Here is a 12990-nt window from a genome sequence, read left to right on the forward strand (position 1 = left end):
GCACAGAAGAAACGACGATACACAGAAATATGCACAGAAGAAACGACGATACACAGAAATATACACAGAAGAAAGGACGACACAAAGAATTATGCACAGATGATAACGACGACACACAGAAACATGCACAGAAGAAACGATAATACACAGAAATATGCACAGAAGAAGCGATAATACACAGAAATATGCACAGAAGAAACGACGATACACAGAAATATGCACAGAAGAAAAGACAATACACAGAAATATGCACAGAAGAAAAGACAATACACAGAAATATGCACAGAAGAAAAGACAATACACAGAAATATGCACAGAAGAAGCGATAATACACAGAAATATGCACAGAAGAAACGACGATACACAGAAATATGCACAGAAGAAAAGACAATACACAGAAATATGCACAGAAGAAAAGGCGATACAAAAACTACATATAAAAAACGTTATAATGAAAATATACCGAAGAAACGGTATAAAGAAAAATATACCGAAGAAACGACGATACAAATAACAAATACACAGAAGAAACAACGATACAAAAAAAAAAAAACGGTATAAAAAATATACCGAAAAAACGAGGATACAATAAAATAAACAGAAGAAACGAGAAACGACGATAAAAAAAGAAAAAAACGGTATAAAGAAAAATGTAGAGAAGAAAACGACGATACAAATAAAATTATACAAAAGAATTAAGAAGTGATAGAAACACTTAAAGAAAAGGAAACTAATGAAGGCAAGCGTTAGGGCATTTTTGTTGTATGTTGGGTAGGGTTGCTGACTTATCTGGGGTGAAGGAGACTCATCCTGAGCAGCATACAGCACTGACATAAGGCGATATAGCTAGCCTACACAACACAAGGAAACAGAAAATTAAGAAAAAATACACCGAAGAAAGGAAAGTATAAGAAAATACGGGAATTAAGAAATGATGAAAACGGAAGAGGAAGCAACGGCAGAATAAGCAAAAGCAGTGAATGACGACGAATCAGATTTGGCGGAAGAAAGAGAAAAAGCACCAGCAGCGTGAGAGTGCTTGGCGGTGGTGTCTGTTGTTGTGTGTGTGTGCCCGGCGGTGGTGTCTGTTGTGTGTGTGTGCCCGGCGGTGGTGTCTGTTGTTGTGTGTGTGTGCCCGGCGGTGGGGTCTGTTGTGGTGTGTGTGCCTGGCGGTGGTGTCTGTTTTGTGTGTGTGCCCGGGGGTGGTGTCTGTTGTTGTGTGTGTGCCCGGCGGTGGTGTCTGTTGTTGTGTGTGAGTCCCCGGCGGTGGTGTCTGTTGTTGTGTGTGTGTGCTCGGCGGTGGTATCTGTTGTTGTGTGTGTGTGCTCGGCGGTGGTGTCTGTTGTTGTGTGTGTGTGCCCGGCGGTGGTGTCTGTTGTTGTGTGTGTGTGCCCGGCGGTGGTGTCTGTTGTTGTGTGTGTGCCCGGCGGTGGTGTCTGTTGTTGTGTGTGTGTGCCCGGCGGTGGTGTCTGTTGTTGTGTGTGTGCTTGGCGGTGGTGTCTGTTGTTGTGTGTGTGTGCCCGGCGGTGGTGTCTGTTGTGTGTGTGTGCCGACGGTGGTGTTTGTAGTTGTGTGCGTGTGCCAGGGGGTGGTGTCTGTTTTTGTGCGTGTGCCCTGCGGTGGTGTCTGTTGTTGTGTGTGTGTGCCCGGCGGTGGTGTCTGTTGTTGTGTGTGTGTTCCCGGCGGTGGTGTCTGTTGTTGTGTGTGTGCCCGGCGGTGGTGTCTGTTGTTGTGTGTGTGTGCTTGGCGGTGGTGTCTGTTGTTGTGTGTGTGTGCCCGGCGGTGGTGTCTGTTGTTATGTGTGTGTGCCTGGCGGTGGTGTCTGTTGTGTGTGAGTGCCCGGCGGTGGTGTCTGTTGCTGTATGTGTCGTCCCGGCGGTGGTGTCTGTGGTTGTGTGTGTGTGTGCGGCGGTGGTGTCTGTTTTGTGTGTGTGCCTGGCGGTGGTGTTTGTTGTTGTGTGTGTGCCCGGCGGTGGTGTTTGTTGTTGTGTGTGTGTGCCCGGCGGTGGTGTTAGTTGTTGTTAGTGTGTGCCCGGCGGTGGTGTCTATTGTTGTGTGTGTGTGCCCGGCGGTGGTGTCTGTTGTGTGTGCTTGGTGGTGTTTGTTGTTGTGTGCGTGTGGCCGGTGGTGGTGTCTGTTGTTGTGTGTGTGCTTGGCGGTGGTGTCTGTTGTTGTGTGTGTGCCCGGCGGTGGTGTTTGTTGTGTGTGTGCCCGGCGGTGGTGTTTGTTGTGTGTGTGCCCGGCGGTGGTGTTTGTTGTTGTGTGCGTGTGTCCCGGCGGTGGTATTTGTTGTTGTGTGTAAGTGCCAGTCGGTGGTGACTGTTGTTGTGTGTGTGTGCCCGGCGGTGGTGTCTGTTGTTGTGTGTGTGTGCCCGGCGGTGGTGTCTGTTGTTGTGTGTGTGTGCCCGGCGGTGGTGTCTGTTGTTGTGTGAGTGTGCTGGCGGATGTGTTGTTGTGTGTGTGCCTGGCGGTGGTGTTTGTTGTTGTGTGTGTGCCCGGCGGTGGTGTCTGTGTGTGTGTGTGATGGTGTCTGTTGTTGTGTGTGTGTGCCTGGTGATGGTGTCTGTTGTTGTGTGTGTGCCCGGCGGTGGTGTCTGTTGTTGTGTGTGTGTACCCGGCGGTGGTGTCTGTTGTTCTGTGTGTGTCCTCGGCGGTGGTGTCTGTTGTTGTGTGTGTGTACCCGGCGGTGGTGTCTGTTGTTCTGTGTGTGTACCCGGCGGTGGTGTCTGTTGTGTGTGTGTACCCGGCGGTGGTGTCTGTTGTTGTGTGAGTGTGCCCGGCGGTGGGGTTTGTTGTGGTGTGTGTGCCCGGTGGTGGTGTTTGTTGTGTGTGCCCGGCGGTGGTGTTTGTTGTGTGTGTGCCCGGCGGTGGTGTCTGTTGTTGTGTGTGTGTGCCCAGCGGTGGTGTCTCTTGTTGTGTGTGGGCCCGGCGGTGGTGTCTGTTGTTGTGTGTGTGCCCGGCGGTGGTGTCTGTTGTTGTGTGTGTGTGCCCGGCGGTGGTGTCTGTTGTTGTGTGTGTGTGCCCGGCGGTGGTGTCTGTTGTTGTGTGTGTGCCCGGCGGTGGTGTTTGTTGTTGTGTGCGTGTGCCCGGCGGTGGTGTCTGTTGTTGTGTGTGTGTGCTTGGCGGTGGTGTCTGTTGTTGTGTGTGTGCCTGGCGGTGGTGTCTGTTGTTGTGTGTGTGTGCCCTGCGGTGGTCTCTGTTGTTGTGTGCTTGTTCACTGCGGTGGTGTCTGTGGTTGTGTGTTTGTGTGCCCGGCGGTGGTGTTTGTTGTTGTGTGCGTGTGCCCGGCGGTGGTGTCTGTTGTTGTGTGTGTGCCCGGCGGTTTTGTTTGTTGTTGTGTGTGTGCTAAGCGGTGGTGTTTGTTGTAGTGTGTGATTGCCCGGCGGTGGTGTCTGTTTTGTGTGTGTGTGCCCGGCGGTGGTGTCTGTTGTTGTGTGTGTGTGCCCGGCGGTGGTGTCTGTTGTTGTGTGTGTGTGCCCGGCGGTGGTGTCTGTTGTTGTGTGTGTGTACCGGCGGTGGTGTCTGTTTTTGTGTGTGTGTTCCCGGCGGTGGTGTCTAATGTTGTGTGTGTGCCCGGCGGTGGTGTCTGTTTGTGTGTGTTTGTGCGTGGCGGTGGTGTCTGTTGTTGTGTGTGTGTGTGCCTCGCGGTGGTGTTTGTTGTTGTGAGTGTGTGCCCGGCGGTGGTGTTTTTTGTGTTGTGTGTATGTGCTTGGCGGTGGTGTCTGTTGTTGTGTGTGTGTGCCCGGCGGTGGTGTGTGTTGTTGTGGTTGTGTGCTCGGGGGTGGTGTGTGTTGTGTGTGTGTGCTCGGCGGTGGTGTCTGTTGTTGTGTGTGTGTGCCTGGCGGTGGTGTCTGTTGTTGTGTGTGTGTGCCTGGCGGTGGTGTTTGTTGTTGTGTGTGTGCCCGGCGGTGGTGTTTGTTGCGTGTGTGTGTGCCCGGCGGTGGTGTCTGTTGTTCTGTGTGTGTACCCAGCGGTGGTGTCTTTTGTGTGTGTGTGCCGGCGGTGGTGTGTGTTGTGTGTGTGTGTGCTTGGCGGTGGTGTCTGTTGTGTGTGTGTATGACCGGCGGTGGTGTCTGTTGTTGTATGTGTGCTTGGCGGTGGTGTCTGTTGTTGTGTGTGTGCCAGCGGTGGTGTCTGTTGTGTGTGTGTGCCCGGCGGTGGTGTCTGTTGTTGTGTGTGTGTGCCCGGCGGTGGTGTCTAATGTTGTGTGTGTGCCCGGGGGTGGTGTCTGTTGTTGTGTGTGTGCCCGGCGGTGGTGTCTGTTGTTGTGTGTGTGCTTGGCGGTGGTGTCTGTTGTTGTGTGTGCCCGGCGGTGGTGTCTGTTGTTGTGTGTGTGCCTGGCGGTGGTGTCTGTTGTGTGTGTGTGCCCGGCGGTGGTGTCTGTTGCTGTGTGGTCTGTGTCCCGGCGGTGGTGTCTGTTGTTGTGTGTGTGCTGGCGGTGGTGTCTGTTGTTGTGTGTGCTCGGCGGGGGTGTCTGTTTTTGTGTGTGTGCCCGGCTGTGGTGTTTGTTGTTGTGTGTGTGTGTGCCTGGCGGTGGTGTCTGTTGTTGTGTGTGTGTGCCCGGCGGTGGTGTCTGTTGTTGTGTGTGTGTGCCTGGCGGTGGTGTCTGTTGTTGTGTGTGTGTGCTTGGCGGTGGTGTTTGTTGTGTGCGTGTGGCGGTGGTGTCTGTTGTTGTGTGTGTGTGCTTGGCGGTGGTGTCTGTTGTTATGGGTGTGCCCGGCGGTGGTGTTTGTTGTTGTGTGCGTGTGCCCGGCGGTGGTGTTTGTTGTGTGTGTGTGTGCCCGGCGGTTGAGTAAGTTGTTGTGTGTGTGCCCGGCGGTGGTGTCTGTTGTTGTGTGTGTGCCCGGGGGTAGTGTCTTGTTGTGTGTGTGTGTGCCCGGGGGTGGTGTGTTTTGTTGTGTGTGTGTGCCTGGCGGTGGTGTCTGTTGTTGTGTGTGTGTGCCCGGCGGTGGTGTCTGTTGTTGTGTGTGTGCTGGCGGTGGTGTTTGTTGTTGTGTGTGTGCCCGGCGGTGGTGTTTGTTGTTGTGTGTGTGTGCCTGGCGGTGGTGTTTGTTGTTGTGTGTGTGTGCCCGGCGGTGGTGTCTGTTGTTGTGTGTGCCTGGCGGTGTCTGTTGTGTGTGTGCGCCCCCGGCGGGGGTGTCGGTTGTTGTGTGTGTGCCCGGCGGTGGTGTCTGTTGTTGTGTGTGTGTCCTCGGCGGTGGTGTCTGTTGCTGTGTGTGTGTACCTGGCGGTGGTGTCTGTTGTTCTGTGTGTGTACCCGGCATTGGTGTCTGTTGTGTGTGTGTACCCGGCGGTGGTGTCTGTTGTTGTGTGTGTGCCCGGGGGTGGTGTTTGTTGGTGTGTGTGTGCCCGGCGGTGGTGTTTGTTGTTGTGTGTGTGTGCCCGGCGGTGGTGTTTGTTGTTGTGTGTGTGTGCCCGGCGGTGGTGTCTGTTGTTGTGTGTGTGTGCCCGGCGGTGGTGTTTGTTGTTGTGTGTGTGCTCCCGGGGTTTGTGTTTGTTGTTGTGTGTGCCCGGCGGTGGTGTCTGTTGTGTGTGTGTGCCTGGCGGTGATGTCTGTGTGTGTGTGCCCCGCGGTTGTGTCTGTTGTTGTGTGTGTGTGCCCGGCGGTGGCGTTTGTTGTTGTGTGTGTGCCCGGCGGTGGTGTCTGTTGTTGTGTGTGTGTATCCGGCGGTGGTGTCTGTTGTTGTGTGTGTGTGCCTGGTGGTGGTGTCTGTTGTTGTGTGTGTGTGCTCGCCGGTGATGTCTGTTGTTGTGTGTGCCCGGCGGTGGTGTCTGTTGTTGTGTGTGTGTGCCCGGCGGTGGTGGTTGTTGTTGTGTGTGTGAACCCGGGGGTGGTGTCTGTTGTTGTGTGTGTGCCCGGCGGTGGTGTCTGTTGTTGTGTGTGTGTTGGCGGTGGTGTCTGTTGTTGTGTGTGTGCCCGGCGGTGGTGTTTGTTGTTGTGTGTGTGCCCGGCCTTGGTGTCTGTTGTTGTGTGTGTGACCGGCGGTGGTGTCTGTTGTTGTGTGTGTGTGCCCGGCGGTGGTGTCTGTTGTTGTTGTGTGTGTGCCTAGCGGTGGTGTTTGTTGTGTGTGTGTGCCCGGCGGTGGTGTCTGTTGTTGTGTGTGTGTGCCCGGCGGTGGTGTCTGTTGTTGTGTGTGTGTGCGTGGCGGTGGTGTCTGTTGTTGTGTGTGTGTACCCGGCGGTTGTGTCTGTTGTTCTGTGTGTGCCCGGCGGTGGTGTCTGTTGTTGTGTGTGTGTGCTAGGCGGTGGTGTTTGTTGTTGTGTGTGTGTGCCCGGCGGTGGTGTCTGTTGTTGTTTTTTGGGTGCCCGGGGGGGTGTTTGTTTGTGTGTGTGTGCCCTGCGGTGGTGTCTGTTGTTGTGTGTGTGTGCCTGGTGGTGGTGTCTGTTGTTGTGTGTGTGCCCGGCTGTGGTGTCTGTTGTTGTGTGTGTGCCTGTCGGTGGTGTTTGTTGCGTGTGTGTGCCCGGCGGTGGTGTCTGTTGTTGTGTGCGTGTGCCCGGCGGTGGTGTCTGTTGTTGTGTGTGTGTGCTTGGCGGTGGTGTCTGTTGTTGTGTGTGTGCCTGGCGGTGGTGTTTGTTGTTGTGTGTGTGTGCTTGGCGGTGGTGTCTGTTGTTGTGTGTGTGTACCCGGCGGTGGTGTCTGTTGTTGTGTGTAAGAGCAAGGCGGTGGTGTCTGTTGTGTGTGTACCCGGCGGTGGTGTCTGTTGTTGTGTGTGTGTGCCCGGCGGTGGTGTCTGTTGTTGTGTGTGTGCCCGGCGGTGGTGTCTGTTGTTGTGTGTGTGTGCCCGGCGGTGGTGTCTGTTGTGTGTGTGCCCGGCGGTGGTGTCTGTTGTGTGTGTGTGCCCGGCGGTGGTGTCTGTTGTTGTGTGTGGGCTTGGCGGTGGTGTCTGTTGTTGTGTGTGCCCTGCGGTGGTGTCTGTTGTTGTGTGTGTGTGCCTGGCGGTGGTGTCTGTTGTTGTGTGTGTGTGCCCGGCGGTGGTGTTTGTTGTTGTGTACGTATGCCCGGCGGTGGTGTCTGTTGTTGTGTGTGTGCCCATCGGTGGTGTCTGTTGTTGTGTGTGTGTGCCCGGCGGTGGTGTCTGTTGTTGTGTGTGCGTGCCCGGCGGTGGTGTCTGTTGTTGTGTGTGTGTGTTGGCGGTGGTGTTTGCTGTTGTGTGTGTGTGTGCCCGGCGGTGGTGTTTGTTGTAGTGTGTTTTTGCAAGGCGGTGGTGTCTGATGTTGTGTGTGCCCGGCGGTGGTGTTTGTTGTTGTGTGTGTGCCCGGCGGTGGTGTCTGTTGTTGTGTGTGTGCCCGTCGGTGGTGTTTGTTGTGTGTGTGTGCCCGGCGGTGGTGTTTGTTGTTGTGTGTGTGCCTGGCGGTGGTGTCTGTTGTGGTGTGTGTGCCTGGTGGTGATGTCTGTTGTTGTGTGTGTGTGCCCGGCGGTGGTGTTTGTTGTTGTTTGTGTGTGCCCGGCGGTGGTGTCTGTCGTTGTGAGTGTGTGGCGGTGGTGTTTGTTGTTGTGTGTGCCCGGCGGTGGTGTTTGTTGTTGTGTGTGTGCCCGGCGGTGGTGTTTGCTGTTGTGTGCGTGTGCTGGCGGTGGTGTTTGTTGTTGTGTGTGCCCGGCGGTGGTGTCTGTTGTTGTGTGCGTGTTCCCGGCGGTTGTCTCTGTTGTTGTGTGTGCTTGGCGGTGGTGTTTGTTGTTGTGTGTGTGTGGCGGTGGTGTTTGTTGTTGTGTGTGTCTGCTTGCCGGTGGTGTCTGTTGTTCTGTGTGTGTAACCGGCGGTGGTGTCTGTTGTTGTGTGTGTGTGCCCGGCGGTGGTGTCTGTTGTTGTGTGTGTCCTCGGCGGTGGTGTCTGTTGTTGTGTGTGAGTGCCCGGCGGTGGTGTCTGTTGTTCTGTGTGTGTCCTCGGCGGTGGTGTCTGTTGTTGTGTGTGAGTGCCCGGCGGTGGTGTGTGTTGTTGTGTGTGTGTGCCAGGCGGTGGTGTGTGTTGTGTGTGTAACCGGCGGTGGTGTCTGTTGTTCTGTGTGTGCTCGGCGGTGGTGTCTGTTGTTGTGTGTGTGCCTCGGCGGTGATGTCTGTTGTTGTGTGTGCCCGGCGGTGGTGTCTGTTGTTGTGTGTGTGTACCCGGCGGTGGTGTCTGTTGTTGTGTGTGTGTGCCCGGCGGTGGTGTCTGTTGTTCTGTGTGTGTGCCCGGCGGTGGTGTCTGTTCTGTGTGTGTACCCGGCGGTGGTGTCTGTTGTTCTGTGTGTGTTCCCATCGGTGGTGTCTGTTGTTCTGTGTGTGCTCGGCGGTGGTGTCTGTTGTGTGTGTGCTGGCGGTGGTGTCTGTTGTTGTGTGTTTGCCCGGCGGTGGTGTCTGTTGTTGTAAGTGTGTTCCCTGCGGTGGTGTCTGTCGTTGTGTGTGTTTGCCCGGCGGTGGTGTCTGTCGTTGTGTGTGTGCCCGGCTGTGGTGTATGTTGTTCTGTGTGTGCCCGGCGGTGGTATCTGTTGTTGTCCGTTTGTGCCCGGCGGTGTTGTCTGTCGTTGTGTGTGTGTGTGCTCGGCGTTGGTGTCTGTTGTTGTGTGTCTGTGCTTAGTGGTGATGTCTGTTGTTGTGTTTGTGTGGCCGTTAGTGGTGTCTGTCATTTTGTGGGCGTGCCCGGCGGTGGTGTCTGTTGCTATGTGTGTGTACCCGGCAGTGGTGTCTGTTGTTGTGTGTGCGTGTGCCCGGCGGTGGTGTTTGTTGTTGTGTGTGTGTGCCCGGCGATGGTGTGTGTTGTTGTGTGTGTGGCCCCGGCGGTGGTGTCTGTTGTTGTGTGTGTGAGCCCGGCGGTGGTGTCTGTTGTTGTGTGTGTGTGCCGGCGGTGGTGTCTGTTGGTGTGTGCCGGCGGTTGTGTCTGTCGTTGTGTGTGTGTGCCCGGCGGTTGTTTCTGTTTTTGTGTGTGTGTGTGTGCCCGGCGGTGGTGTCTGTTGTTGTGTGTGCGTGTGCCGGGCGGTGGTGTGTGTTTTTGTGTGTGTGCCCGGCGGTGGTGTCTGTTGTTGTGTGTGTGTGCCCGGCGGTGGTGTTTGTTGTTGTGTGTGTGGCCCCGGCGGTGGTGTCTGTTGTTGTGTGGGTGTGCCCGGCGGTGGTATCTGTTGTTGTGTGTGGGTGCCCGGCGGTGGTGTTCGTTGTTGTGTGTGTGTGCCCGGCGGTGGTGTTTGTTGTTGTGTGCGTGTGCCCTGTGGTGGTGTTTGTTGTTGTGTGGTTGTGCCCGGCGGTGTTGTTTGTTGTTTGTTGGGTGGGGCCCGGCGTGGGTATTTGTTGTTGTGTGTGTGTGCCCGGCGGTGGTGTCTGTTGTTGTGTTCGTGTGCCCGGCGGTGGTGTTTGTTGTTGTGTGTGTGTGCCCGGCGGTGGTGTCTGTTGTTGTGTGTGTGTGCCCGGCGGTGGTGTCTGTTGTTGTGTGCGTGTGTGCGGCGGTGGTGTTTGTTGTTGTGTGGGTGTGCCCGGCGGTGGTGTCTGTTGTTTTGTGTTTGTGCCCGGCGGTGGTGTTTGTTGTGTGTGTGTGTGCCCGGCGCTGGTGTCTGTTGTTCTGTGTCTGTGCCTGGCGGTGGTGTCTGTTGTTCTGTGTGTGCCTCGGCGGTGGTGTCTGTTGTTCTGTGTGTGTGCCCGGCGGTGGTGTCTGTTGTTCTGTGTGTGTACCCGGCGGTGGTGTCTGTTGTTGTGTGTGTTCCCGGCGGTGGTGTCTGTTGTTCTTTGTGTGTTCCCGGCGGTGGTGTCTATTGTTCTGTGTGTGTGTTTGGCGGTGGTGTCTGTTGTTCTGTGTGTGTTCCCGGCGGTGGTGTCTGTCATGTGTGTGTGTGCTCGGCGTTGGTGTCTGTTGTTGTGTGTCTGTGCCCGGCGGTGGTGTCTGTTGTTGTGTGTGTGTGCCCGTCGGAGGTGTCTGTCATTGTGTGTGCTTGCCCGGCGGTGGTGTCTGTAGATGTGTGTGTGCCCAGGCGGTGGTGTCTGTTGTTGTGTGTGTGCCTGGCGGTGGTGTCTGTTGTTGTGTTTGCGTGGCGGTGGTGTCTGTTGTTGTGTGTGTGTGCCCGGTGGTGGTGTCTGTTGTTGTGTGTGTGCCCGGCGGTGGTGTTTGTTGTTGTGTGCGTGTGCCTGGCGGTGGTGTCTGTTGTTGTGTGTGTGTGCCCGGCGGTGGTGTCTGTTGTTGTGTGCGTGTGCTCGGCGGTGGTGTCTGGTGTTGGGTGTGTGCCCGGCGGTGGTGTTTGTTGTGTGTGTGCCCGGCGGTGGTGTTTGTTGTTGTGTGTGTGCCCGGCGGTGGTGTCTGTTGTTGTGTGTGTGCCCGGCGGTGGTGTCTGTTGTTGTGTGTGTGCCTGGCGGTGGTGTCTGTTGTTGTGTGCGTGTGCCCGGCGGTGGTGTATATTGTTGTGTGTGTGCCTGGCGGTGGTGTCTGTTGTTGTGTGTGTGCCCTGCGGTGGTGTTTGTTGTTGTGTGTGTAGCCCGGCGGTGGTGTTTGTTGTTGTGTGTGTACCCGGCGGTGGTGTCTGTTGTTGTGTGTGCCTGGCGGTGGTGTTTGTTGTTGTGTGTGTGTGCCCGGCGGTGGTGTTTGTTGTTGTGTGTGTGTGCCCGGCGGTGGTGTCTGTTGTTGTGTGTGTGCCCGGCGGTGGTGTCTGTTGTTGTGTGTGTACCCGGCGGTGGTGTTTGTTGTGTGTGTGTGCCTGGCGGTGGTGTTTGTTGGTGTGTGTGTGTGCCCGGCGGTGGTGTCTGTTGTTGTGTGTGTGTGCCGGGCGGTGGTGTTTGTTGTGTGTGTGTGCCCGGCGGTGGTGTTTGTTGTGTGTGTGTGCCCGGCGGTGGTGTCTGTTGTTGTGTGTGTGTGCCCGGCGGTGGTGTTTGTTGTTGTGTGTGTGTGCCCGGCGGTGGTGTCTGTTGTTGTGTGTGTGCCCTGCGGTGGTGTCTGTTGTGTGTGTGTGCCCGGCGGTGGTGTCTGTTGTTGTGTGTGTGCCTGGCGGTGGTGTTTGTTGTTGTGTGTGTGCCCGGTGGTGGTGTCTGTTGTGTGTGTGTGCCCGGCGGTGGTCTGTTGTTGTGTGTGTGCCTGGCGGTGGTGTGTGTGGTTGTGTGATTGTGCTTGGCGGGGGTGTCTGTTGTTGTGTGTGTGTGCCCGGCGGTGGTGTCTGTTGGTGTGTGTGCTTGGCGGTGGTGTTTGTTGTTGTGTGTGTGTGCCCGGTGGTGGTGTCTGTTGTTGTGTGTGTGCCTGGTGGTGGTGTCTGTTGTTGTGTGTGTGCCTGGCGGTGCTGTTTGTTGTTTTCTGCGTGTGGCTGGCGGTTGTGTCTGTTGTTGTGTGTGTGTGCTTGGCGGTGGTGTCTGTTGTTGTGTGTGTGTGCCCGGCGGTGGTGTTTGTTGTGTGTGTGCCCGCGGTGGTGTGTGATGTTGTGTGTGTGTGCCCGGCGGTGGTGTCTGTTGTTGTGTGTGTGTGCCCGGCGGTGGTGTCTGTTGTTGTGTGTGTGTGCCCGGCGGTGGTGTCTGTTGTTGTGTGTGTGTGCTGGGCGGTGGTGTTTGTTGTGTGTGGGGGCCGGCGGTGGTGTTTGTTGTTGTGTGTGTGCCCGACGGGGGTGTCTGTTGTTGTGTGTGTTTGGTTGTCGGTGGTGTCTGTTGTTGTTTGTGTGTGCCCGGCGGTGGTGTCTGTTGTTCTGTGTGTGTTCCCGGCGGTGGTGTCTGTTGTTCTGTGTGTGTGTCTGGCGGTGGTGTCTGTTGTTGTGTGTGTGTGCCCGGCGGTGGTGTCTGTTGTGTGTGTGTGCTCGGCGGTGGTGTCTGTTGTTGTGTGTGTGCCCGGCGGTGGTGTCTGTTGTTGTGTGTGCGCGGCGGTGGTGTCTGTTGTTGTGTGTGTGTGCCTGGCGGTGATGTCTGTTGTTGTGTGAGTGCCCGGCGGTGGTGGCTGTTGTTGTGTGAGTGTGCCCGGCGGTGGTGTCTGTTGTTGTGTGTGTGTGCCCGGCGGTGGTGTCTGTTGTTGTGTGTGTGCCCGGCGGTGGTGTCTGTTGTTGTGTGTGTGCCGGGCGGGGGTGTTTGTTTGTGTGTGTGTGCCCAGCGGTGGTGTCTGTTGTTGTGTGTGTGTTCCCGTTGATGGTGTCTGTTGTTGTGTGTTTGCCCGGCGGTGGTGTTTGTTGTTGTGTTTGTGTGTGCTCGGCGGTCGTGTCTGTTGTGTGTGCGTGTGCCCGGCGGTAGTGTCTGTTGTTGTGTGTGTGTGGCCGGCGGTGGTGTCTGTTGTTGTGTGTGTGTACCCGGCGGTGGTGTCTGTTGTTGTGTGCGTGTGCCCGGCGGTGGTGTTTGTTGTGTGTGTGTACCTGGCGGTGGTGTTTGTTGTGTGTGTGTGTGCCGGCGGTGGTGTCTGTTGTTGTGTGTGTTCCCGGCGGTGGTGTCTGTTGTTCTGTGTGTGTTCTCGGCGGTGGTGTCTGTTGTTCTGTGTGTGCCCGGCGGTGGTGTTTGTTGTTCTGTGTGCCTGGCGGTGCTGTCTGTTGTTGTGTGTGTGTGCCCGGCGGTGGTGTTTGTTGTTGTGTGTGTGTGCCCGGCGGTGGTGTCTGTTGTTCTGTGTGTGTGCCCGGCGGTGGTGTCTGTTGTTGTGTGTGTTCCCGGCGGTGGTGTCTGTTGTTGTGTGTGTGCCCGGCGGTGGTGTCTGTTGTTGTGTGTGTGTGCCCGGCGGTGGTGGCTTCTGTTGTGTGTGTGTGCCCGGCGGTGGTGTCTGTTGTTGTGTGCGTGTGCCCGGCGGTGGTGTTGTTTGTTGTTTGTGTGTGCCCGGCGGTGGTGTTTGTTTTGTGTGCGTGCCCGGCGGTGGTGTCTGTTGTTGTGTGTGCCTGGCGGTGGTGTTTGTTGTTGTGTGTGTGCCCGGCGGTGGTGTTTGTTGTTGTGTGTGTGTGCCCGGTGGTGTTTGTTGTTGTGTGTGTCATCCCGGCGGTGGTGTCTGTTGTTGTGTGTGTGTGATCGGCGGTGGTGTCTGTTGTTGTGTGTGTGCCCGGCTGTGGTGTCTGTTGTTCTGTGTGTGAACCCGGCGGTGGTGTCTGTTGTGTGTG

The sequence above is a fragment of the Eriocheir sinensis genome, unplaced genomic scaffold (genome assembly GCF_024679095.1).
Source record: "Eriocheir sinensis breed Jianghai 21 unplaced genomic scaffold, ASM2467909v1 Scaffold15, whole genome shotgun sequence".
Classification (NCBI taxonomy): domain Eukaryota; kingdom Metazoa; phylum Arthropoda; class Malacostraca; order Decapoda; family Varunidae; genus Eriocheir; species Eriocheir sinensis.